General features: G+C 44.1%; 1 long non-coding RNA gene across 1 annotated transcript in view; it reads left to right on the forward strand.

The window, feature by feature from the left end:
- The window catches only part of LOC146805641 (uncharacterized), a 438,136-nt gene that overhangs the window by 140,200 nt on the left and 276,114 nt on the right, over window positions 1-21,822 (forward strand). Inside the window, exon 2 of the long non-coding RNA XR_014967486.1 lies at window positions 19,738-19,902. This is a non-coding gene — a long non-coding RNA (uncharacterized LOC146805641). The remainder of the gene's footprint in view (window positions 1-19,737; window positions 19,903-21,822) is intronic.

Consider the following 21,822-nt stretch of genomic DNA (forward strand, 5'->3'; position numbering starts at 1 on the left):
TAAGCAGGCAGACTACTGGTCTCTAAACTCAAGTCAAAAACAGCCAGAGACATAGTAGTGGCAGTGAACGATCAAGGTGGAATATTGTTTTATGGTGACTCATGTATATAAAACCTTTGGGTCCTTTTACAAGGAATATACCAGGGTGAGAACACAACCCTAGACCAGGTGGCACATACAGATGGCACAGATGCAGCCTGTAACAAAACAGATGGACAAACTAGAGCAGCCTATGCAAAGAAGCTATATCTAACATCTTGAAGCTGAAACTAAATGTATCCCTGGAGCCAGTCAGTTGCTCTTCACTCTTTTGCAACACCTTTGGTGGAATCATCTACAGTGGGCAGAATATTTCACTGTTTCATAAATGAAAGTATAGTGGCTGCATTAATGATAGAAGCTATGGTGACAGTCATTTCCAAACCAGGTGAGGGCTGCACATGTTCTCTTACAAACCAATCTCTTTATAGAATGTGGATGCAAAAATCTTTACATGGATTTGAGTAACCAAACCCATTTTGCCTGAAATAATAAAGATTGATCAGTGTGGGTTTATCCCCGAAAAAAGCTACGGGGATAATGTCAATATAAATTTACAAATTATAGTTGATGTTCGTAGAACAAAGAAATATTCTCTGTTATTGCCACTATAAGTGGAAAAAGCATTTGACTGATAAGTTGGTGCTTTCTGAGTTAGACACTAGTTGTATGGGCATCACCTTCAAATGTGGATACTTAGAGGAACTCCAAAAATTCCACAACCTTTTTTCTAGGGTGATCAGTAATTCTACCTCTAAATGTAAGATACAGATGGGACGTGGCAACATTTTCTCTTCACTCCTATTTGCCTTCACAATTTAATCAGAGGCTAATTGTACCTGACTGCATTTAAATAGAATGATATCTATAAGCTGTCGATGTATGCTGATTACATCCTTCTTTTGCTTGGTCATCCTATCCTACTGCAAGAAGATTATGGCACAGTGCCAGGGTTTAAGGTGAACTTCAAAATAGCGTACATATTAAACATCTCTATACTTATAAGATCAAATTTCAGGCTGTAAAATTAAAATTCTTTTTCTTTGGACAAAGGAATGAACAACATATCAAGGAATCTAGATAATCTCTTTATTCAAAATAAATATATATCTCAACCCCGTACCCTTCTCTGTTAAAATACATGCAGAAAACAATACCAACTTGTCATTTGGGAGGTCTCTCAAATGGCTAGACATGATGGTCACAGTTAAAATGGCTGTCCTTCCCAGGATATTGTGTTTGTTTCAAATACTGCCATTGCCAACACCCAGGTCTCAATTATAATCTACAGAAATTGATAGACAGCTTGAGCTGGAAGACCAACTGACCAAATATTTTAAGACAGTTCCTTTCATTGGTGTAAAAACGTTTGGTATGCAGTCCTTATAAAGCCAAACAAAGGGGGTGGGCCTTTAGTAAACACAATAATAGCCAATAATAGCCAAGTATCTCTAATGGCATGGTTTAATGCCAACATTCACACTGCAAAACACAAACTAATCCAGTGTTGCCAATTCATTGCCTATACTTTGCATTCCTATATATTTGCTGGAAACCATACACAATCAAGATATTAAAAACACACTTAGGGTTAGTTTTATGGAAAGAGCATAGGTTGCAATCTTGCACCACTTCTATTTTCTGTAGTTATTAATGGGGTGGATGCATTTCTCAAACAAATAGCTGCAGACCCCCCCAAAATAGGAAAGCCTTTAGTCCCAACCTTATTGTATGCAGATGACGCGGTTCTGATATTGCCAACTGCAAACAGCCTACAATCCCTGATCGAAGGTTTTAACACTTTTGTGGAGGAAAGAGATATGCGACTAAATCTTTCTAAAACATTTGTGATGGCATGCGGTACAGGCAATATAAAGAAGAAGGTTCATCGTTTAAAAGGGCAGATAATAGCAGAAGTCGATAAATTTACATATTTGGGCCTTCATTTTGCAAATAACCCATACAGTATATTAAATTAAAGTAAAAAAGAATAAAAAATGGTTGTGTATGGGACAGAGAGATGTTTTGAGGGATACCAGGGAGCATATTAAACCGTCTGTAAAGTGCTACCTTAATTGTCATGTGTCTAATGTTATTCAGAGTTATCTAGCGACTGTAACATGTAGACAGGATAGGTCTAACTTACCAAGCTCCGGCTCTGAACCTTGCACTTTATTTTTGCATTTCCACAAATGGGGGTCATTGGCAAACAACCACAAATGGGGGTCATTGGCAAACAACCTACCAAATTGCCCATGCAATGGCAAATTTGCACAATCTACTCAACATTTTATTCTTTTTTTGTACATTTTATCAGGATCTTAGAAAACAATGTTTAAAACCAGTATTTATTGTTAATAGATTGCTTCATTTCAAAGATGCTTTTTGTATGTAATTTAAATACTGTGGAAGTTTGCTTTGCAGTAGCTAAATTCATTATGTGTGCAATAAAATGAATGAAAACACTCACCTGGGAAACCAGTTTTATGAGAGAGATTAGCTATTTATATCTAATCAGTAAAGTGTGACTAGAATATAATTATGATAGGATGTCTGGATATTTTTATTTCAAAAACTTTAATTGATTTTAAAACGTTTCACAGTACATTGTAGTTCCCTCGAGCACAGTTCACATGTCAAGAGTTACAGATATCTAAAAAGAAAACATAGCATTTTCACAAGTTCTCGACTCGGTTTGTGTAGCTTCACATGTTCCCCTAGATATGGTAGGGTTGTCCCTACAGCAATTGAATCTAAACCTTATATGTTCCAGGTTTTTAACGTTCCACTTGCGCACGGGGGCCACAGATAATGCACAGCTTATGCAAAGAAAAAACTCAGTTTAAACCAAAAGGAAAACAAACAACAATACAACTATACCATGGTGATATAAATAATTGGTCCAGATGGGTTGGGAGATAAGCTAGGAACGGGATCACATTGCTGGGCGGTTGAGCCTCCGGGGCCCCTTGCCCATATCTCCAGGGTGTTCCGCAACCACCCCCGTCAAAGGCTACCCCCCGTGTGGTCAAGGCCATCCACCGAGGGGATCTATGGGGGAGCCCAAGCCGCTAGGTCAGAAAGAGGTAAAGAGCTTGCAATCTCGGCTTGCATGCAAACAGGCATAAACCCTCTGATAGGTAACTCACCAAGGGGGTCCAAACATAATCGAAGCCCCTCCGTGAGTCCTCAACAATGTCAGTCCTCCGCTCAAGGGCTAATGCCCGCTACAGTCGAGCATGCCACTGGGTAAGGGAGGGGGCCTCTGGCTTTTTCCAAGCTGCAGCTATTGCCATCTTTGCTGCTCCCAGACACAGTCACATGTTGGGTCGGTCCCCCTGGGTTTGATATTTTAGCATTGGGTCTCTCACGACCTAGATCGTGTGCTCCAAAGTGTTCCGAATTGGGTATCCCAGAATCATTTTAATTTGGGAGAGAATTGCCTCCCAAAAGGGTTGAATAGAGGGGCAATCCCACCATATATGGTGAAAGTTTCCCAACAACTCACAGCCCCGCCAACATTTGTCTAAAGTGTTGGGGAAAATCGTGTGCAGTGTCTGGGAGTGTAGCTACCACTCATACATAATTTTGTAGAGGGCTTCCCTTAAAAACAAGGAACGGGTATATTTAGTAATGTATTTGTACAGTGAGGTCCATTGTTTGTCTTTCAAAGGTGAGGGGAGTAAGGTGTCCCAAAATCTTCGGTGCCATGGGGTCATGTGGGGCCCCGCTGTTGATAAGAGGTAGTACAGGAATGAAATGCAACCCTTTGTTGTAGTGCATGTTTGCATAGATCTTTCCATGGGGAGGAGGTCACTTATCGCTTGTATGTTGAAGATAACGTCATTTTTCTGTGGGTTGCAATTTATATTGCTTTGTTAGCCCTAAGTTGGCAGGATATGCCCAGACGTGGGTCCCTTGCTCACTTTGTCACTGAATTCAAGCTAGCCTGGCTGATGAGGGGTGTTACCTCGAACCCGGTCCCAGGATGCTTGTTTCCAGTCCAGGAAAGACATTGATTGGCAGATCGGGCTGGACTGTTCCCATGAGGCACAGGGTCAAGACTGATTTGCATATAGCTGTGTCTGAAATGGGGCGGCGAAGGGAGCTAAAGAATGATGATGGATTCAACCCAGATGTGTGACTGGGGGTGAGTGTTTTGAAAGGTTTCAGCACTCTGTCCATCATCGCCTTGTGTTTGATTTGTTTGCCCTAAGTTGCCAGGGTATGCCAAGACGTGGGTCCCTTACTCACTTTGCCACTGGATTGAAGCTAGTCTGGCTGGTGAGGGGTGTTACCCCGAAACCGGTCCCAGGATGCTTGTTTCTGGTCCATGGAAGATATTGCTTGGCAGTTCGGGCTGGACTGTTCCCATGAAGCAGAGGGTCAAGACTGATTTGCATATAGCTGTGTCTGAACTGGGGTGGCGAAGTGAGCTAAAGAATGGTAATGGATTCAACCCAGATCTGTGACTGGGGGTGAGTGTTTGAAAAGTTTCAGCACTCCGTCCATTATCTCCTTGTGTTTGCTTTGTTCGCCCTAAATTGGCAGGGTATGATCAGACGTGGGTCCCTTGCTCGCTTTGCCACTGGATTCAAGCTTGCCTGGCTGATGAGGGGTGTTACCCCGAAACCTGTCCCAGGATGCTTATTTTCGTTCCAGGGAAGATATTGCTTGGCAGTTCGGGCTGGACTGCTCCCATGAGGCACAGGGTCAAGACTGATTTGCATATAGCTGTGTCTGAACTGGGGTGGCGAAGTGAACTAAAGAATGATGATGGATTCAACCCAGATCTGTGACTGGGGGTGAGTGTTTAAAAAGTTTCAGCTCTCCGTCCATCATCTCCTTGTGTTTGCTTGGTTCACCCTAAGTTGGCATGGTATGCCCAGACGTGGGTCCCTTGCTCAGTTTGCCACTGGATTCAAGCTAGCATGGCTGAGGAGGGGTGTTACCCTGAAACGGTCCCAGAATGCTTGTTTCCAGTCCAGCGAAGACATCGCTTGGCAGTTCGGGCTTTACTGTTCCCATGAGGCACAGGGTGAAGTCTGATTTGCATATAGCTGTGTCTGAACTAGGGTGGCGAAGTGAGCTAAAGAATGATGATGGATTCAACCCAGATCTGTGACTGGGGGTGAGTGTTTGAAAAGTTTTAGCACTCCATCCATCATCTCCTTGTTTTTGTTTTAATTTATATAGGGTGGCGCATTCCCCGAAGGTTAGCATTTTCCCCTGCTTAAAGAGATCTGACAGCATAAGGCATCCACCCACTCTCCATATGTCAATTGGACTTTCTACAAGAGCTGGTGGAAAAGCTGGATTAAAGTGGATGGGGGTTTAGGGGAAGGGAAGGATCTCAAAAGAAGTGACTTGGTTACATTATCCCTTACCCAAAGTGTGGTGTCCGTGAGGGTGCTGATATATGTGTTAGGCGGCCTGTCTTGCCTTCGTTTCCAAGGGAGATCCCATATGGTTCTGCCTGTTATTTACCGGTGCATGTGGAGCCAGTATTTTTCTGATTCCCTCAGGGACCCATTCAGCCATAATCTGGAGTTTGGCTGCTTTGTAATAGCCATTTAAATCTGGAAGGGCTAGCACTCCCTCCAGTTTTGACCGGCATAGTAGCTGCTGAGATAATCGGGCTCTCTAGTTTTGCCATTTGAATTTAGTTGTCATCTTGTTTAGTTTGGTAAACAGGTCTCTGTCCACCCCAATTGGAAAACCCTGAAATAAGTAAAGGAGGCGCAGTAAAACATTCATTTTGATGGCATTTATTTTGCCTATCCAAGAGATGATGCAGAACCTCATTTTTAAAGTCTGTTTTAAGTTGTTGCAGGATGGGGGGGGGGGGCGAAATTAGCTTTGTAGAGGTTTGCAATTTTTGGGGTGATCTTAATGCCCAGATAAGTAATTTCTTTATGGACACATGTGAAGGGGGACGTCACCTCAATCTCCGCCATCGTCTCTCGGGGTAGAGTCTAATTGAGGAGGAAGAATTTAAGTAAGTTCACCTTGAACCCTGCTACCTTTTCGAAGAGTGCCAGTTCATTTTGTATGGCCGGAAGAGAAGTCATCAGGTCGGTGACCGGCAAGAGGAAGTCATCAGAGAAGATCGAAATTTTATGCTCATCTTGGCCAAATCTAATCCTCCGAATGTTGGGGTCCGCCCTTATTCTCACCACTAGCCGCTCAATGCAGAGGGTGAAAAGCATAGGGGAATGGGAGCAGAATTCGGAATCTAGGGGCATGATAGTTAGCCTGTATCATTCCTATGAAGGAGTCATTGAATCCGAACCGATGGAGAGTGAGATATAGGAAGGCCCAATCGGCTTGGTCCAAGGCCTTCTCCGCGTCTGAGGAGAGAAGGGCCGCCGGTATGTGTTTTTTCTGTGCCTTCTCTATTAAGTGAAGTGTCCTGTGGAAGTTATCGTGAGTCTGTCGACCTTTGATGAAGCCTGATCGTGGTGTTTTCCAGGCGAGTCGCCAGTATCTTGGAGTAAAGTTTGGTGTCGAGGTTCAAGAGAGCTATGGGGCGATATGAGGTGCATCATTGGGGGTCCTTCCCTGCTTTGGGTATAATGGTAATTAAAGCCTTCCCCATGGTGGGGGACACTTTGAGCATTGCGCTTATTCCATTAAAGAGGTTTGCTAAATGGGAGGTTAATTTAGTCGCAAATTTACGATAAAATAGGTCATTGAGCCCATCAGGTCCTGGGGCTTTCTGAAGTTTAAGGGCGTCTTTTGCTTTTTGGACCTCCTCTGGGGAGAATGGTTTGCTGAGTTTACCTTGGTGGCGGTAGACACCTTTGGCAGCTTTAGGGGATCTAAGTACTTAATTTGGTCTTCTCCAATTAGGGTATCTGCAGAATATAGTGAGCTGTAGAAGTCTCTAAAGACTCTCGTTTTCCCACTATCACTGGAATGTGTGACGTCTGTGTCATCAATAATTTTTTTTATGTACTCCTTCTCCTGTTTTGCTCTAAGTTGTTGTGCCAGGAGCTGGCCTATTTTGTTACCCCCTTCGTACCCTCGGGCCTGGAGACGAAGAATGTTTTTTTCGGCTCTGTTAGTGTAGATGGCCCGTACTTTCCTCCTTAAAGCCGTTATTTTCTGCAGGGACTGAGCTGACGGGGAGTCTTTATGTGCTCTTTCTTCCTCATGTAGGTACCTCTCTAAGATCAGTCTCTCTGCAGTTTGTTCTTTCTTTAGTGTAGTTGCTAGGGCTATGCATTTCCCCCTTATAACTGCCTTGAAGGTGTCCCAGTTATTTGCATGGGAGGTATCTATGGGATCATTTATAGTAAAGAAGTCTTTGATCGTACCCTGTAGTTTGTCCCAAAGGATCCTATCCCTGCTAAGGGAGTTAGGGAAGTACCATCTTGCGTGTTTCGTGTGTAGGGCGGCAGATTGAGTGATATCTCCAGTGGGGCATGATCCGAAAGGCAGATCGGGTGAAAAACGGGTACCTAAAAGTGCCTGGGAAAGCGTCTGGCTAACGAATATGTGGTCAATTCTAGAGTTTGTTCTATGGGAGTGAGGGAAAAAGGACTAATCCCGGGATGAGGGTCTTCTGAGTCTGCCACACGTCTACTGGGCCCATGCATTGCAGGGAGGCCTTTAATGCTTTGCTGAAGACCCTTCCGGTTGATCTGTGGGTGTGAGTCGTGTGTACTGATGGAACCCAAATAAGGTTAAAATTCCCTAGCAGGATTATGTCACATTTGGCAAAGCCCTCTAGTGTCGCTAGGCACGTGAGCAGGAATTCCAGTTGCCCTGTGTTGGGCGCATACACCATGGCTACTGTGCATGGTCGGCCCCTCAAGTCGCCCTTTATCATAACGATTCTCCCCGCTCTATCAGTCTTAGTGTCATGGGGATTAAAGTGAACCGAATTGCTGAAGAGAAGGGCAACTCCATTCTTTTTTTAGGTATTTCAGGAGCGAAAGATTAATGGGTATGATTTGTGTTTCAGGCAAACATCGTCACCTTTTTTCAAGTGAGTCTCTTGCAGCGCTACTATCCCAATATGGTGGTCTCCCCAAAATTTCCACAGGCGTTGCCTCTGATAGAGTGCCACGTTATTCTGAAATTTGCAGGGGTGCATCATATTCACTGTTAATCCGCACCCACATATTAATTGAAGTAGTATTTAGGTGTGACATAAAAATTTATCACTAGAATCTGTTTAACATAAGTGTGATTAGAAATGTAACCTTGCTTTTCATGAAGAGCAATGTCGTAGTTCACTGCAATGTATTTTAGTCACCGCATAATGATTGGTTTTCCTGTAATGCAATGTATTAGGTTTAAACGTGCACCATATTAAAGTTTGCATGTGTAGTTTGCTTGTTCACGTATAAGGAGTAATGAAATTAATGCTTATAGTGTGATTTTAGAGTGTGTTTAAATAGTGTAAAGGCCTGATCGCATATACGTTTAAGGAGAAAGGCCTGTTCATTTCTTATGTTAGCTAAATGTTGTAGGCCGAAAATGATTTCCCTTGGTAAAGGCTCTTGGGTTTCAGGAAGATGGAAAATCTTAGAGAAGTGAAAAGTTTCTCGTTCTCATGTTTCTGTTGCAGGTGCAAGGACATTTAGCTCATTAGAGAGACTAGGTCTTTGTTTTAGGAGTTAGGATGGTACGAGAAGCCAATATGGGAGTACACTGGAATTTAAGGATGATACTTTCAGCAGAGATGGGACCCGAGGTCAAGCTAACCGTCGTTGGATGGAGTACAAGTTTCACTGGAAAAGTACTGGAAGAAGACCTGGCTGAAGAGGTGTGCAGAAGGGCGTGTTCTATGTTTTTGGGACTTTGTATTAGGGACAGTGCCCCGAGGGTGAAGCAGTTGAGGATTAGATGGGAAGCTAGAAGGAGCATCTTAGAGCGAGCTCCGACTAAGTGAGTGTACTTCTAAAGAAGTCCACTTCTGACACCTTTTTACTCTCTTGCCTGGGAGGGAAATGCTAAGTAGGGATGTCATCTTAGAGATAGAGTAGGGATAGACTAACTGTTTTTCTTTTAGGCTAATGACTTCTAGGGTAGAGATTGGACTAATTATCACATTTCTGATGTTATTGGAATTGATTCTTCTTCTTATTCTGAGTCGAATGAGACTCCTGCGTAGATTATCCTTTGTATTAGTGCCCATTTATTTTCTTCACCTTGTATTGAGGTGTTTGTATGTGCAGTTATTCTTGGTTGTAATAAAATCCTAAAAATTTAGATTTGGAGTCAGTGGTCCTTTGGAAGTGAGATTTGATTCTGTTGATTAAGTACTAAGGATTGAATTTCCTCCCCTCTACACTATTTAGCTGATAAAAAGATCCTGGCGACCTGAGAGGATTCTTGGCGATGGTATGGTAGACAAGAATCCGGCTGCATCACCTCTTATTAGGGGAGTTAAGTCCCCTCACATTCCAGGACATGTAGTTAACCGACATACCTCATATGATACCTTGTGGCTCTGCGCTGGTTTGGCAGTCCCAGTCCTGTCTTCATTGCCCCCTTCCATTTCCCCCCTCCCTCCTTCCATCAGACCATGCATAAAGGTTACAGCATGAGAAACCATGGTAATAAACATTAACATCAAGTAAAAACAATACACTGAAGCTGTGAGGCTCCCAAGAAAATAGAGGAACCTCATAAACATTAGCTCCGGGGACGAGCCCATTCCCGCTTCCAGAGCCCCAGTAGTGTACTATATGGGGCACAGGCAGTCGCCAAAAGCCCCCCACCAGTGATAACAGAAGAACATCATCTTTATCAGATTTTTTATAGAACTTGTAGACCTTGTCAGCTCTTCTCGTGTCCAATGCGTTTGGGTGTGCGCAGAGTCCACCTCCCTGAGGAAAGTGCTTGCCCCCACTCCCTCTACTGTACTCTATCGCGGTCGAAGAAAACCATGGTGAGCACCTCGGGTACCTCATAAGTCCCCTGCTAGGGGGCCAGCATCACCATCTTTCACATATTTCAGGTGTATGTGGATTTCACCCCAAACAGGTTTGCTCCCCATCACACCCTGCTTTACCTTGTCTTGTTGAGGAAGAGCCAAAGGGCATTACCCCTGATCAACTCGAGTCTCGTACTAAGTGGCTGAGAGACCCACCAATGTCAACCCTTTGTCTTTGTGCCACCTTTCCTGGGTGTCTGCCAGGGCCCGGGTAAGCAGCGTTCCGGCTGTTGGTTCACATTGTCGTTTCCAGAGGACGTTGCTCATAGTGGTGAAGTGTTCTTAAGTCCAAGCATATCCGCCGCGTCCTCTAGTCCTGCGAAGTGAAAATGCTTGTTGTTGTACATGAAGGCTATGCCAAAAGGGTAAGTCCATCTGTGTTTGATTTGGCGTTCCCTCAGGGCATCCGTGACCAGGCAAAAGTCTTGTCTTTGGGCCAGTGTTGCCTGGGCCACGTCCTGGAAGAGAGAGCATGTCGTACCCTGAAAGGTAACCTTGTCGCTGCTTCTAGCCTTTTGGAGGACCATCTCCTTGACTTTCAAAGAGCTAAACTTAGCAAGAATTTCTCTGGGTCGCTTGTTGTCACTCTGCAGTCGTGGACCGACCTGATGGACCCGTTCCAGTTGGACTTCTGGGCTGCCATCACCCAAAAGCGTGGAAAAAAGTCTCACCATGAATGCTTCTAAATCGGGTCCTTCACTTCCCTCCGCCAGCCCTCTCACCCGTATGGTGTCTGTCCGGGGATGAATCTCGAGGTCTCATCTGAGGGTGGTGGCGCGGAGTTGGTTGTATAAGGTAGCTGACCTCTCCTCCAGTTGCGTCAATCGCTCCTCCAGTTCCCGGCACTTCATTTCTAGATCAAGAGTGCGAGTTCCCATCAAGTCCATATCCGCTTGTAGTGCCACCAGTATTGCGCCCATCTGTGTTCTGAATGCCTCAAATGAGGCATTTATTTCACATTTGATGTCTTCTCAGAGTTCTGTGTTAAAATCCCCTAGCAACGCCATCAGTTCTTCTCTAGTGAGGGCCATTGCATTCCCTGTTTGATCGTCAGCATCCTTACCCACTTGGGCATCCGATGGGGCAAAGTAATTCGAGACTCTATTGCCTTGAGCTTTCTTTGGAGGCATAGGGATGTGGTCCTCGGACCGTGTGGAGCCACCCTCGGTGCAGTTGAGTGCAGTGCCAGCAAGTGGGGTCACCAATGCGCTGGGAGACGTCTCTGGGGAGTCGATATGGTTCTGCTGCCCTGGCCTCCCGTTGTTCGCCCCTGGCTGCTTATCCCAGGGGGGAAGCCTCTCTCCCCTCTCCGGGACCTGCTGATTTGCAGGCCCCTGTGCTGTTTGTTGTTGGTCACCCTGGGCATTGCATCATGATCCTCATACACTCTATTCAGCAGTTCCACTGGGTTTACTTGGTTAGGACTGAAGTTGGTTTTGTGCCATTTTAGGGTCAGGTATCACCAGCAGGACCTCGGCCCAGGTTCCTGCAGGGTCAGCGTGATTTTTCCCCGAAGGGGGGGGTCCCTGGCATCTCCCTCGCTGTCCTCCACTATGTTGTAGGCCCCCTACCTTAGCGCCATGATGCGACCGGACCTCTGTGTTTGGCTCCTCAATGGTGGAAAAGTTGATCTGGTCCCGTATAATCGTCACTTCATCGCCCGGCTCCGTTTCTCTGTTTTCTGTAGCCAAAGGAAGGGAGTGCACTCTCTGTGCTTCGTGGTACACCTCGGTCGCAACGACACACCAGGCGCTCTGCGATCTCGTCTCCCACGTCTCAGACCGCTGCCTCTGCCATCTTGGCAGCCGCTCCATGCCACGGGGTCGCTTCTGTCAAATCGGGTCTCCCTAAGGCACTTCTAGACTGGTCCTTTATCGGGTGAGAGGGGGATCCATTCCGAGTGCTGCCACAGGGGACAGGTGCACCACACCTGCAGGCTTTCTTGCTGCAGTTTTCTGGCCGCCGCCATCTTGGGAGCCGCTCTGCGTTGCTGGACCGTCCTTTCTCCGGGGCAAAAGACAGCAAGGAGCGAGGGTCTTCCGATCTTACATTGCCCTCCTGATGCAGCACATCCTATGCTATCGGGCCTGGTGGTTTATTTCGCTTTTCAGGCATTATGGCAGGTAGATCTCCTGGGCTCGGGGCGGAGCCGTGTGGATTTACGGCCATGTTGGTCGGCCACGCTCCCATATCTGAATATTTTATAAATAGTTGTTTTATATTGGTACACTGCTGACAGATAATTAGAATGTATAAGAGGATTGATATTATTTGCATGATATTTGCGTCTTTTATGGATTTCTATATCCGAATAAAGATTCATTTGATTTGAATTGAATTAAATTGAAAAGAGCCCAGCAATATCATTTAGGAAAAATGTGTAGAAGTGCCAACCCATTGTGCATTAATGTGCCGAGAGAAACAAAAATTAAAAAGTGAAAGAAAATTCTTCAGAATTATCATTTCTAATGGTTGCAATGTTAAAGGAACTTTTAATATTAATATTAATTTTGGTCCCTGATTTTAATAAGATGACGAGGTTATTTTATGTGACGGAGGGTTCAGGATATTGCTTGGAAAGCCTATTTCCCTGTTTGATAATGTCCATGTATCACTTAACACACTCATTCCAGTTGTTGATGTTGATTTATTTCAACCCAGCATGGTTTCTGATTTTTATCAGTACTAGGACAGTGGTGTGTAACCTTACGAGTAATCATTGTCTTCATATCGTAATATTGGTAGCTAGAACCCCTCTAGCTCTGCCTTCCTGGTGCTCTTCCAAAGAAACTGCCTTTCGTTTTTCTGGCATGGTTGCAATATGTGTTCACAGCATGACATTTCTAGAATAGACAGCTCACTGGTTCTTTCTGATTGTCATCTGTATTCTCCATTTCCCCAGGTGTGATCACTCATCTCAAACTTTTTGAATGAATCAGGTGAGTGGCTGCACTTAATGAGAAAACAGTCCGCAGCCAGAAGGAACCCATATACTGTTTACTACAGTGCAATTTTAATTATTAAGATTTCAGAATAACAGAACAAATTATTTTTAAAACAATTCAATGGAAATCTAAAAAAAAGTAAACAGTGGATACATATTTGTGGCTCATCAAGATGTTTGTTGAAACATTTCTTGTCACAAATGGAAATTGAAGTATAAGCTGGGAAATTCCCCAAGGAAGGAGCCCAGCCACAGATGATTCAACCAGCTAAGCTCCAAGCTTGTTATTTCCCTGTATCTCTGAACAGGAGGTCAATCAGCTGACCATTGAGGACACTTCAGCTAGCCTGGGATGAAAGGAACAGGTCCAGTCTTCCTTCTCAGACAGCAGAGCAGGCCTCAGTCTTCTGGCAGCAGGGCAGTCCTGGAGTGCTTTGAAGAGTTGGTCTGAGGGTCTAATATTTATAGCTGGTGCCAGTCTTGAAGTGGGACAAACATTTAGAATTCCCCCCCACATTTGGTCATGGAATTACCTTCCTCCCTGCCCTGATCCCAGGCTGTTTGGAGTCACAAAAAGCTAGTGTGAATTACTTTGCATGTGTGCTGAGACAGCTCCTTTGCAGTGCAAGTGTGGTAGGTGACAGCTCTGCCACTCCCATTGGGACAGGATAGCCCATCTTGCCAACATCCAGTCTCCCCTTTTTATGCTACTGTCTTGAGGAATACACAAAGGCCAGCTGTCAACTACACCTAGTCTTATGACCCAGGATACAGGCTGCAGGCACCATGTGGTTAGAACAAGAAAATGCTAGCTTTCTAAAAGTGGCATTTTAAGAATAGTGACTTAAAATCTGACTTTACCATTAAAGAGGGTTTGAAATTATAATTCATAAGAGACCAAACTCAAATTTCCTACCTGTTCCAATCAAAAGTTAGCACTTAATAAATGTAATACGGTAGCCAAATGTTATCCTATGGAAGAGGTAGGCCTTGCAGTTGTGAAAAACTAATTAATAGTGTTTCACTATCAGGACATGTAAAACATAAAAGTACATGCCCCACATATTCAATGCACTGCACCCTGCCCAATGGGCTGTGTGCGGTGATTTATTTGTATAAAAGGAAGGTTTAGGCCCGCGCAAAGGTTTATCTTGGCAGGTCAAAGTGGCAGTTTAAAATTGCACACATGTTGAAATGGCAAACCTGAGACATGTTTAAAAAGGCCAGATAAGTGTGTGGCACAATGAGTGCTTCAGGCCCACTAGAAACATTTAATTTACAGGACCTGGGTACATATAGTACAACATTATTAGGGACGTACACTTAAATTAAAGGTGCCAATTATGTAAGCCAATTTTACCATGTTTAGAATAGTGAACACAAGCACATAAGCACTGGTTAGCAGTGATAAAGTGCACAGAGCCCTAATTCCAACAAAATGATTTCAACAAAACAGGAGGGAGGAATACAAAACGTTTTGGGTGATCCTGCAGAGAGGGTCAGGTCTACAAGGAAGAAAGCTAAAAACAAACTTTGTGACTAGTGCTTGTAGAAAGAAATAGTGAACAATAAAACCTTCTTTTACACAGAAGGTGTACAGATTGGCCATTTATTTGCTTGGTCAGCCAGAAAGCAATGTAATCGCACTTCAGAGGCCCAACTCAGTTAATAGAGAATATAGTATAATATAGTAATTATTGTTTTAAGGTTATTGCTCTTTTCATCAGGATGGTTCTGTTATGACTGTAGAAAAAGAAGCATTCATGCAATTTATAAATCCTATGTCCGAATTGGAAACGTGACAGTCCATACCACAATTGCAACATATTTATTCTGAGGACATTTTTATCACCATAACTGAGATCTGTAAGTTAAACCTTTATGCAGATGATGTGGCTCTTTTCCTGAAGGTGAATTTGTAAAATATCCAATCCATTCTCGATGCTTTTAAAATGTATTCAAGTCTAAGACAGATACAGGAAAAATAAAGCTATGGCTACATTTTTATTATTCCATGCTGTCAAATAGGTTTTACCCCCAGAGTTAATGTATAACTATCTGGTTAAATCAAAGAGATGTATGGGAGTTAATTTTTTCTGAAAATCTGGAAGATCTTTATGATTTAAACTATACTCTACTAGTCAGTAAAATGAAAAATCAGTTTCTTCCTTTTCTTTTTTCTTTCGCTATCTAGAATAATTTTAAGTTGTTTCTTTAATAAAGTTGAAAGGCTTTATTCCAGTTTCATTTGGGCCATAAAAAGCCCCATAATATGAATGATTATTTTTAAATGCCACAGGATGATCGAGGCCTCAGTTTACCAGACCCCTGACTTTGTGGCAAATGTTATAAAATGTAGGTGATTTTTAACAGGTGCAATTGGCTTTAATAATGGAATCTTTAAAAACCTGCTTTCTGATTTGGATATGCTGGATTTACCCACTTTTATTAAATATTAAAACTTCCCATGATTCCAAAAAAGTTTAGATACAAAACTGTTCATTCCATTTAGTCTAAAAGGGTGACCTTTTACTGTATGTGTAATATTACTCTTTTCATGCAGAAATGCCCCTGATGGAATGAAGGTAGTTGCTACAGACTCTATTACAAGAGGGTTTGTAAAATGTTAGACTAAGGTAGGAGTACCAAAACTAGAAGATCTTGAAGAAATTCATACATGTATTGGTTGAATATCAAGCGCAGTCCAATAGAATGGTAAGATTTGAAAATAATTGGTTGCATTACACTGAGAGGGACAAAGTTGCATGGAATATTATCCTTCCCTGGATTGAGTTTGTAGTCAACCCTCACAAGATTGAATACAATTTCACCATCTATACTCAATATGTGTCCCAAATGCATTTTAAAGATGAAAAGCAACTGGAAGCCTGTGTTTTGGGACTGTGCAGAATCGAGTTTTGGGATAAAAAAATTTGGACTAGAATAGAAATTGATTTTACAATCGAACCTCAAACCAAAATAGTTTATTTTGCACTATCTGAACAAATTAGGTAATCCACCTTTGATTGTAAATATTTATTTTTGTATCCATACAGATGGCCCACTACTATTACTATTGAGTGGAAATTACCAATAAGCACAGAATTTAAAGATGGCCAGAACTGGTTATTGTGAATTTTGTTGTCAGACATGCAGTAATCCTGTGTCATGTCTTGTATCGTGATCAATGGCGTATTATTTATTTGTGCTTTGTACATTTAGCAAAACAGCAATAATACGATTTAGAAAACTGGAGGATGGTCAATTACATTCTACATCAAGTTCAGAGGCTGTGATAGGCCAACTTTGAGAGCTGAATTGTTCATTAAAAATGTCTTTTCTTCAAACTAGTATTGCACTAAATAACAATTTGACCAACAATAACAATAATAATAATAATATAGAATTGTATCCCAGTGCCTAGGGCATACAATTCATTAAAAATCCTCTCTAATGTTGAGGCATTTAAGGCTACAATGGTATTATTATTATCATTTTTATTATTATCATCATCTTCCTCATCATCGCTATTATTCATTTTAGTGTTAGTGTGATAAATGCTGTTGTTGTGCCGCAGTTGCTAAAAACAATAATAATATATTAGCATTATCAAATGACTACTTTATTATTGGTATCAAATAAGCCATAAGAGTCTGAGGGGGTGAATTTGAGATGAGTGACTGATTGGGCGCTCACTGTATATAGTGTCCGTATATTCCTAGACAGTGAAATCTTGAGGTGCTCAAAGGGAGGAGATAATCACCCTTCAACCCCCCAAACAGGACCTAATCATAGAGTCCTAATAATATTCAAGCTTATCCATGAGCACACACTTTCTGTGCAAAATACCATTAATTAGGTTATTTTAATACAAATGCAATCAATATTTGTTGTTTTTTCTTTATTTTCAATCTTCATTAAGCCTTTAGCCAACATGTGTTTAGTCATGTCAGGATTAACCCACGACTTCTTCAGGGCTTTCTCACTTTATTAACGAAAGGTACAATAAACCTTACTGTCGGTTCTACTTCCGTCCCAATAGTATATTTGTTAAGTTTTCTGTTACTTATATATTTGAAATGTGTCTGTTTCTGCCATATAGTTTGTTTAGCTGTCAATATCAAGTTGTGGCTCCTATTTATATCTCTTAGTAATCTCGGAGGTTCAGTAAGGTGATGTCTGCGGGCGAGTGCACTTGCACGGTCAAATTCCTCACGTTCCGACAGCCCATCTGCAAACAAAAGCACTAAAGTTCACAAGGGTCGAATAAAGAAATTGGCCTATGGCTAGAAAGAAAGAAACATGTGTATCTTCCTAGTTAAGGCACATTCGAAATTAGCACTCAGCCAGAATAATATTTAACTTCTGTGCAAAGCCACTAAGAGAGAAAGCTTATTTATCTAGGCTAGATTGAATATCCTCTGATCAAGATCATTTGTAACATATGACTTATCTATGATTGCTTTTCTCCATTTATGCAACTTGTAGGAGATAAGACATCATTGGTTGGCCAAAGACCTAGTATGATACTAAGCAGAGATCTCACATATGCTGTCAATATAGAAGGAGTAATTAACTGCCTGTTCTGAGAAGTTTCTGAAAGCTGCTTTGGTCATTAGCTTGGCGACTTGGCCTATTAGAAACACATCTTGAACTCCCATCTAAAATATGTTTGATAAATAAATGAGCATTTATGTTCTGTGTCTGTTTACACTGTGCCTTTTTTTAAAGTATGGCCGTTTCTATGTTTTTATGTTTTATAAGTGTTAGAACTGGGGGTCTCTAGTTGGCAGAGTTGGTACCTTTGACCAAATAGGGACCCTTGCTTCTAAGTCAGGGAAGGGGGATTACACTACTGGATAACCCCTGCTCACCCCCTTGGTAGCTTGGCACGAGCAGACAGGCTTATCTCAGAGGCAGTGTGTTAAGCATTTGTGAACACATACAGTAATACAGTGATTACACTACAGATGGACACCACACAGGTTTTATAAAAATAGGTATTCTTTATATAGACTTAACACAAGACAACAAACGACAAAAATCCACAATGCTGTACTTAAAATTGGCTTAAAGATGATAGAAGTTACTTAATTCAAGTTGATGATGAATGCGACAAAGTTCTCACAAATGTACCTGGATGCGTAACGCAAAACAAACAAAAGGTTCGCAGGGATGAAGATGCGTCGGTTCCTTGCTTCGGGGGAGACGATGCGTCGCGCCTCAATGCTTGCGCAGAGTAGGGGATGCGTCTTGATCCTTACCGGAGAGGAGGTGATGTGTAGATTCTCTTACTGCGGCCTGGTTGCGATGCGGCAAGATGGTGCCTCGATGCGACAATCCGGTGCGATGCGATAAGATGGCACCCTTGATGCGACGCCCTTGGACTAATATTCTGAAAGGTGGTGAAAGTTCTTAAAAAGTTCCTTCTCCTCTCCTTGGCAATGAAGACACCACTGCAGGCCAACCCAACAACACAGCACACTGGCAGGAGGGGGAGCAGTCCAACTCCTACAGCATCCTTGGTTCTTCTCCTTGGCAGAGCTTCATCTTGTTGTTCCAGAAGTGACCTTAAGTTCTGGGGTCTGGGTCCCCCTTTTTATACTCATATTCCCTTTGTTCTCTGAAGGCAGAGAGGCCTTTGCCTAGTCCAAACCAGTTATGGTCAGCCCTGGAGCACTTTGTTTACATGACTCCTTCTTTCCTTTGACAGTGTAGGCCAGGGACATCAGATGCACCACAGGAGGTGGAGCCAGCATTGTGGGGGGAAGGCACATCCCTATTCAGACCCAGGTGCAACTCCTCCCCTCACTCTCCATGTAGATCTCTCTATTCAGCCTTGTGCTGACTCACCCTGTCTCCTGGAATCCCCCAGCCCATGTCCTACTCAAACTCCAGACAAGGAATACACAACTTAGCAGAGGCAGGCTTGGATAGTTAGGTAAGAAAATACCTACTTTCTAAAAATAGTATTTTCAAACACAGAATGTTAAAACCAACTTTACTAAAAGATGTATTTTATCATTCTGCGTTCAGGCATACTAAAAGCGAATGTCTACCATGTTCCCTGGATCAGTTAGGATTATAAGATGCTATAATCAAATTGCCCATTCTGGCCTATGGGGACTGGTAGCCTTGCAATAGTGAAAAACGAAAAAGGCTGTTATTCACTATTAGGACATGCCACACACACCAGGGCATGTCCTAACTTATACATACAATGCACCCTATCTTGGGCCTACCTTAAGGGTGTCTGATATGAAGACAATGGAAGGTTTAGGGACTGGTAAGTGGGTGCACTTACCCAGTCAGCATGGCAGTACTAGACTGCACACAGGCTCTGCAATGGCAGGCCTGAGACACATTTTACAAGCTGCTTCTGTGGGTGGCACAACCAGTGCTGCAAGCCCACCAGCAGCATTTGATTTACAAGCCCTGGGCACACATGGTGCACTATACTAGGGTCTGACAAGTAAATCAAATAACCCAATCATGGAGTCACTAATCAATACATCAATTTAACATAGAGAGCACTTGCACTGTGGCACTGAATAGCAGTGGCACAGTGCCCAAAGCATCTAAACCAGCAAAAGATATCAAAAGCAGAGGAGGCAATCAGAAAAGAATGGAAGGGAGACTCACGCCAATGGTACCAGGTCTAACAATAAGCATTTAGTAGCCTAACAGATAGCAAATTTAAAGAGACAAGTAAATAAGACATGTTAAATTGTTACATGCTCATCATCTTGAATCAATGTGTTACTGCTTGTGGATGGTTGTAACAAAGTATTTCTTTATATTTCAGAAGTAACTTCCATAAATCCAGAATTTGAAACCAGATGGCTTTTCGGTTTGGAAACAACCAAACAACAGCATTATCCTCCATTCTAAATGGGCTTGACCCTGCCATGTGATGAAGATCAGCTGCAAATTGTGGAACCAGTTTGATGAATGAAGCTGTTTTAACGCGGTAAGAAAAAATATATTGTAATAATATCGAAATATACTATAATGTCCGAATTTGTGGGTGTGAGTTACTACTTAGGCTCTCAGAATGAGTTTGCTGGATGTTGGCGCAGGGAATCCAGGGGGGCAGAATCTCCAGTTCCAGCAGGTACCCCCACATTCCCCACTTGCAAGGAAAATTCAACTGACATTTTCCACCTGCTCTGGTAGATGTCAGTGGGTTGGCCATTAGGGGTGAGAGGGGGGATTACAAAGGAAGGAAGGGTCAGAGCTGGCCCGGGCAGGTTAGGGTTAGGTCAGGGGTACATTTATTCTCCCATGTGGTCCTGCAGGGATTGGGCGGGGGCTTGGCTGTGCACCTATCCGTAGGTACTGCCATTGTACCGCCAGTGGTTTTAGCAGGAGTGCATCTGCACCTGATGAAACTGAGCCCAGATACTCTGGGCATGTGTAAGGAAGCAGCAGGCTGCTGGTAATGGCCAGCGGTGGTATTATTCCTGTTGGACCCGGCCTCGTAGAATGGCCCTCCGTGCCCCCGCACCACCGAAACCTGGTACCTACAGCCCAAGCACACGGCCCAGCCGAACCTCCCCACCAAGACACGCGCACCGACCCGGACATTTCCGTCCCTGGCCTCTCTCCTTTCGGCCACCCCGGGCCCGCGTGCCCACTGCATGCACCAAGATGGCCGCCCGGCCCCAGCGCGACCCGGGCCTAGAGGCGCCTCTCCGGCTGGAGGACATCACGCTTCCAGGGGATGAGAGAGGGAGGAGCAGTTTCTATCGCACCTCTGAACTCCCCCGGGACGATGGGTTTCGATCGGCCCTCCGGCCTCCCTGAGGGCTGGCTCCATGCCTGCTGGGTGTCTGGGACTCCTCCCGACCCGGCCCTGAAAGGGATCAAAAGACAATAGCAGGAAATCCCGACAAGCGACCCCCAGGTGACAAGACCCTTGCCTGCACAGACTCCGGACATCAAAGAGGGGTCGACCTATAACAAGGGGTGCTCTGGGTCTGTCCGGCAGATTCGACGCTGGAACAACGAGAGCCTGCCGACGTGGTCGCGGCTCCCCGAAGATCGTAATACCTCCGAACTTGTACCTGAGCCCTGCTGAGTGACTCGCGGCTCCCTGAAGATCGTAATACCTCCGAACTTGTACCTGAGCCCTGCTGAGTGACTCGCGGCTCCCTGAAGATCGTAAGACCTCCGAACTTGTACCTGAGCCCTGCTGAGTGACTCGCGGCTCCCTGAAGATCGTAATACCTCCGAACTTGTACCTGAGCCCTGCTGAGTGACTCGCGGCTCCCTGAAGATCGTAAGACCTCCGAACTTGTACCTGAGCCCCGCTGAGTGACTCGCGCTCCAACCGACTCTCACGGTCCCGCCGGACCCCGACTACAACATCGCATCCCCCAGCTCGAGGATTGTGAGCTGTGCGCCGGATACGTCCCTGCTTGAACCTTTACCAGAGACTGTCCCGCTACCCCCTACCCCTTCCGAGACTCTTGAGCCCGTGCTCACCTTGTACATATTTGCAGTGATAACCTACTTGATAAAGATTGTTTTCTCAGAATACCCGGTGTGGTCACTCTGTGTCGTGTGGTGCCAGAAGTACGATCCTAGATACGAGATTCCTCCCCCTGGGGAGTCTCCCGCCAGTGCCCGGCTACGATACTTGAGGGTGGGTCTCAGGGTAGTCAGGACCCCTTCCAGACTCCTCTGAGGTCGCCGTCTAACATTGGTGGCAAGCGACGGGATTCGGGCCCATCACCTAGAGATCGTACCGTGAACAACGGAAGCACTACCGACAAAGATGGCAGAAGGAAGCGCCGTGAGCCCCGCAGAAACCAGCGCCAACAGGGTGTTCCAGGTGGAGCAGCTAGAAGAATACACACACAAGGAGCTAAAGCAATTTTGCAAAGAA

Source organism: Triturus cristatus, chromosome 8 (assembly GCF_964204655.1).
Source record: "Triturus cristatus chromosome 8, aTriCri1.1, whole genome shotgun sequence".
In the NCBI taxonomy this organism is placed as follows: domain Eukaryota; kingdom Metazoa; phylum Chordata; class Amphibia; order Caudata; family Salamandridae; genus Triturus; species Triturus cristatus.